Source organism: Adiantum capillus-veneris, chromosome 10 (genome assembly GCF_014529385.1).
Source record: "Adiantum capillus-veneris isolate H3 chromosome 10, ASM1452938v2, whole genome shotgun sequence".
Lineage (NCBI taxonomy): Eukaryota > Viridiplantae > Streptophyta > Polypodiopsida > Polypodiales > Pteridaceae > Adiantum > Adiantum capillus-veneris.
In genome coordinates, this window is record NC_140940.1 from 110,683,735 (window position 1) to 110,690,086 (window position 6,352).

Sequence of the window (6,352 nt, forward strand, 5' to 3'; positions counted from 1 at the left end):
AAAGGAGATTCAGAAGTCTAAGAAGTATGGCTTTGTGCGTAGAGCATACAGGTACAAATTGATTGGTGATGTCTTATACATGAAAGGGGCTGATCTCGTGTTGAGACGTGTACCTTGGCGGGAGGAGCTTTACAGAGTGTTGGAAGAGAATCATGAAGGCGCATGTGGTGGCCATTTTGCTCTAAAGATCACCTTGCATAAGATTTTGCAAGAGGGGTATGTATGGCCTAGTTTGCACAAGGATGTTCACCATTGGTGTAGGTCTTGCAATAGGTGTCAAGCATTTGGGAAGAGAGTGTTGAAGCCAGAGCTACGAAAAACCATTATGGCGTTTGATGTGTTTGAAAAGTGGGGGATTGATGCAATAGGCCCGTTACCTATCACAAGCAGGGGCAAAAGCTATATTTTGACTGCAGTGGACTATCTCTCTAGATGGGCAGAGGCTATAGCAGTAAAACAGATCACTGCAAAGGATGTGGCAAAATTTGTGTATGATGAAATATGTTGCAAGTTTGGGGTGCCACTGGAGCTACTTTCAGATAAGGGGCCTGTCTTTAGAGCTAAACTGCTAGATTTTTTATGTGCAAAGATGAAGATTAGGCACCAGCATACCACTCCTTATTACCCACAGTGTAATGGCTTAAATGAAAGATTCAATGGTGAGTTGGTACAGATTCTTTCGAAAGTGATGTTGCAAGTTTGGGATGCCACTGGAGCTACTTTCAGATAAGGGGCCTGGCTTTAGAGCTAAACTGCTAGATTTTTTATGTGCAAAGATGAAGATTAGGCACCAGCATACCACTCCTTATTACCCACAGTGTAATGGCTTAAATGAAAGATTCAATGGTGAGTTGGTACAGATTCTTTCGAAAGTGACAGAGCACCAAGGAAAGAATTGGGATTTGGAATTGCCTAGTGCATTATGGGCTTACCGTACTTCGGTGAAGACAGGTACAGGGTTTACTCCATTTCATTTGGTGTATGGAAAAGAAGCACTATTGCCTGTGGAAGTAGAGTTTCCTACGGTCAAGATGTTAGAGAAGTTGCTTGGGCCACCTAGTGATGCATTCGAAGAGAGGCTCTTACAGCTACAAGAGGTTCAGCTAGATAGGATGAGTGCATTGGAACATTATGGGCAGATGCAAGATAGGGCTTTGGCAAAGATAAATGAAAAGGTCAAAAGTAAGGGTATCAAGAAGCATGACTTGGTTTTGCGCTACAACAGTAAGCTGGACAACACCTTCCAAAAGAAGTTTCAAATTAAGTGGCAAGGCCCTTTCAAGGTAGTGGAGTGTTTCCCGAATGGTACATATCAGTTGGCTAACCTGGATGGGTTTCTACATAAGTCAAGGGTAAATGGATTGCGTCTTAAATTGTATCATGCCAGGTTGATGATGGTCGAGCAAGATGAGCTGTATGTGGATCAAGGAGTGTCGGTGAAGGATGAGGAGACTTGTGACGGTGCGAGTCTCATATCGCTTTTTGCTGCTGCTGATCATGAATGATCTAGCAGGCTAGGGGATGGGCAAATTATTTCAGGAGTTTTTTGGATCAAGGGATTGCGCATATGTACATACCCATGCATGGTGCATCGAATAAAGGATTGCCCATTTTCCATAGCCAGGTGGTTACGTGGGGCCCACATGTGTACAGGTAGGACAACATGTACATAGTGCAGCGATTTTCACTATTACCAGTACCAGTGTGTTTTTTCTACAATAATGAGGAGTTGATAGCATGTAAAACTTCTCGAGGAAGCTATCTGCGGGCCGACGACATGAGGTAAGCAGGTGCATCAGATGGCATCTAGTGGCGTCAGGAGGCCGAATGGGGTCAATACTTGCACGTGGATAAGTACAGACACGACGTGGGTGTTTTCTTGTGCTAATTATGCAGAAAGGTCATCATGAGGACCATATTTTGGGTCCACTTCACATGGTGGCGGGATGCATTATTGGAAAAAGTTGAGTGCCAGGTGTGCGGATGATGCAAAAAGGTGACAACTATGCACTGCAAGGTCAATTTTTGGCTTGTTCGGGGTCCTTTTGAGGTCATCTAAAAGGCCAAGGGTGCCCAACTAATAAAGCTAAGTGTGGGAACTGAAAAAAATGAGAGAAGACCAGAAAAAAAACGTGGAGAAGAGAGGAGGAACAGCCGCAAGTGTGTTTTTGCTGTTTTTGGAGCATTTTTTGGCCCTAAACTGCTCGTTTGAGGTCGGATTTGAGCACTGAGACAATGTAGGGTGGGGTTTTTGGGCCTTCCGGACGCAATGGCGTTGTCCATTTTTCCAAATTCCTCACAGATTTTCTGTTGTTTTTCTTTGTAATCTTCTCCGGTGAGTGAAGCCTCTGCTTAACTTTGTGGTTGTATCTGGTGTATTTCCTCACTACTGTGTAAACTATTTTCCCCATTGGTGTTGGGCTGAGCTTCATTGAGTCTAAACAACAGCAATTTGCCTTCTTTGAGCTGAATTGAGAGTGTGTGTGTGTGTGTGAGTGTGTATGTGTGAGTGTTGAGTGGGCAAGTGGGAAATCTCTCTCTTCTGACTCCGTCTGTGTGTTTCCTGTCTCGGTCAGGCTGGTTGTGTAAGCCGAGTGGTGCCCCATAATGTGTGTGTGTATCATCCCAAGAGTGTGTGTCGGGTCATTATAGAGGCGTTGTGTGTGTTTCCATCCCGCTCACAGCGTGTCAAAACAACCAGCCCAATCTGAGTCCGAAAAAGCATGTAAGTCTGGCCGCAATGATCCCCCCTTGGGATAAAACAAGCAAAGATTTAAAGTGTCACTAAGGTAGCGGAAAATCCTCTTGACAGCCTGTCAATGCTTAGACCCTGGGCTATGCATAAATCTGTTGACCTGTGAGACTGCAAACTGAATATCTGGCCTCGTGTTGCATACATAAATGAGGCAGCCAACAGCAGCTAGTGACATCGCCAGCATCATGTAGACTCAACTTCAAACATGTTTCCATCGGAGTGGAAATAGATTTGAAATCCTCAAGTCCAAACTTACATAGCAATGTCTCTATGTAAGTTTTCTGACACAAGGCAATACCACCATCACACTGCTTAAACTCTATGCCCAAGTAATGATGCAACATCCCCAAATCTTTCATCTTGAAAGTAGCATTCAAATCAGCCTTAGATTCAGCAATGTGTGCCTTATTAGGACCATTGATCATCAAATCATCCACATAAAGACCAATAATGAGAAGTACATTTCCCTCACGCTTGACATACAATGTGCTTTTTGTTGGACTTTTACGAAAGCCTCTTTTGACCAAATGAGTGTCAGCTTCCTCATACCAAGCACGAGGAGATTGCTTCAACCCATACAAAGCCTTCTTACATCTTCACACTTTGTCCTCTTGCCCTTTCTTAACAAAATCGCGAGGTTGCACTACATAGACTTCCTCAAAAAAGTCACCATTCAAGAAAGTAGTAATAGCATCGGATTGATGTACATCCCAACCAAAATGAGCTGCCAATGCACATAGAAAATGAACATCAGTCATACGGCAAGTGGGAGAAAAAGTTTCTTCATAATCTATGCCTTTTTGCTACGCATAGCCTTTTGCAACAAGTCAAGCCTTATGGCAATCAACTTCACCATCCGGCTTGCATTTCAACTTGTAAACCCACTTTGTACCAATGGCCTTTTTTCCAGGAGGCAAATCACATAAAGTACATGTGTCATTTTCTATAAGTGCATCATATTCTGATTGCATGGTAGCAATCCAATTTTTTGAATTTTGTGCTTCATCAAAAGATAGAGGTTCCTCAGCATCATGTAAGCTAGACACAGCCAAAGCATAACAATCTGATGCATAAGAGGCATGGAGAGAACCTGAACGAGTACGACTAGACAAAGGTGCATCCAATTTATTGTCACGTAGAGTGTGCACCAGCCATTTTGGCATACCTCTAGCCTACTCATTTTCAGCCCTTTCCTCATCTAGTACATCATGTATATCTGCATCAGTAATAGGCTGATCTGTAACATTTTCAAAAACCCTCATATGTTGTACATTTTCCTCATTGGAATTTACATTTGTACTTTCATCATTGAAAAGAGGCAACAACGTGTCATAAGTTAGCCACAAACTTGTCAGAAGAAGTCAAGCCATAGAGGAGCCAATATAGCACACTATTTAGACTAGCCTAGAGCCACATAGTCTGAACAAGTTATAGTATTTTTTTAAAAAGCAAAGAAAGGCTAATTGAGGGTCCAACATTTGACTAGCAAAGAAAAACTTTATACTTGTAACCCTTAGGTTGTGTCAGACAACTGACCAAGTAGTTGTTACCAAACCTCCAGTACTAAATGTTTTAGCATGCATATTTGATGTGTCCCAACCCAACATGGAAAGAAAGTAATAATTAGAGCATCTATTATGCAAACCATTAGGAGCAATTACTATCAAAAATTACTATTCATAACAAGACCAATATAACAAACCAATCCTAGCTAAAATCCAAAATACAACTTTGAGTAGTGGTGGCCAAGTCCCTTAGACATAGCCCACACATGCAAAGCTACCTATATGGTAAGTAGTTGTTAATCATTGTGAGTTTCAAGCAGCCAAGTATGCTACTAGATAGTAACACCCATTGGAAATTTTTTGATGGCTTTACACCTATGATAAGAGGTTTGGTTGCGTGTTAGGTTTGTGCTAGAGATTAGAGACTCCATTGTGTGTCACCAAAGAGATAAAGAAAATGGGTTACTATCGGAGCTTGCCCTGCATGAATATGACCATATGTGAAGTAGGATAGCAAATACGAGGCTAGTCTCCTAGAATAAACAAGGAGTGTACGGTTCAAGGTTCCCCCCATATCATGTCAGACCACAACCAAAATCATCCTTGACCTAATTTCATCTTTATTAATTGTAAATTGTTCAGATGCAGGAGTGATGGTATCAATATGGGCTACATTTTCCTAGAGATAAGTAAACATATGATATGTAATGTGCATGTATTATGATGATTTTGTATTGCCTCAGATGAAAACATCCCAACCATCCTATGCTACCTAGCAAATAAATTATCTAAGCAGTAGATACTTGGCTATACCTGCACTGTGTGAATATGGAGTACTTATGTTAGTTTAATCTTCAAATGAGTAGTATGATGGTAGTATGTAGTAGGTGTGTCATGTCTATGTGCTTGGTGTGTCAAAAAATGCAAATCAAATCATGTGTTATCATATATTCAAACCATTAATATGCCACCCACCCATGCAAACAAAATATGTCAAAAACCTTTCTAAGCGGTGTTATCTTGACCATTCCAAAGAAGGTTTAGATTGTGTTGTCCACAATAGCATAGTTACATATAAAATTGAAAGGGTCATGCATCCTAGTAGGCTCAAAAACATGCATGTGAAGGGGAGGAAGCCATTACAAAGGTAAAGAGGTTGAAAGGCAATGGATGTCCATCCGCAGAAGTTGCACCACTAGAGAGGATGCTTGTGTATGTTGTTGAATAGAGTCGTCTACTTGTGATTCTACAATCCATTGTGGGAGTTTTAAAAAGGCAGTGATAACACAGAGAGGATGTGTTGGTGGATAGGTCGAGTAAACTGTGTGTAAAGTACATCAGCTATTATGCAAGTATATGAAGAACATGATCCGATAAGCATGTGTCATGGTGATGAGAACTACACAATTGTGGGGATAGGGTGATGAGTAAGCATCCACAGCAGCTGTGTGTGTAAGCAGTGTGGGTGAATATGGGTGTTGTGGAGTGCCAAGGGTCTGGAGCATATTCAGTGTAATCGGGTCTTTAAGCTTATGTAGGATAGTGCATGTATAAGCCTACCACCACTGCCAGCTTCCCATTTGAGTCACCTTAATGATTTCCCATATGAGTATCATCAAACCATGTGATATTAATTAAATCACCACGTTGGAACTTCATGTGTTCAACAAAGCATTGTTTTCAAGAGAGTGTATAGTGATTCACATGTGATATGAGTGATGCAAGAGTTCTAGCATAGTGCAAAGGATAATACATTAGTTGATTATGAGAGAGGTATTTACCCAAAAAAAACAATAGCATTATGTTTGTGCCAAGCCATTGATCGATGAGGAAATCGTCACTAGCAAAAATCGAATATCCCCATAAGTTAAAGTCGGGCGATTATTCCGTATATGCGGCTAAGTGTGTGCTACTGTACCAGTGTAGTACGATCGTTTTTCCCCAACAAAAAGAAAGCAATCCAAACAATTATAAAAGAGAAAAAGGGGAAATTTGATACAATTCAAATAGGGGTTAGAGTTATAGGTGAATCCAAAGGTGGTACACCAAGTCCATAGTAGGCCCTGCCTTTTTCCTCCATCATTCTTTTACT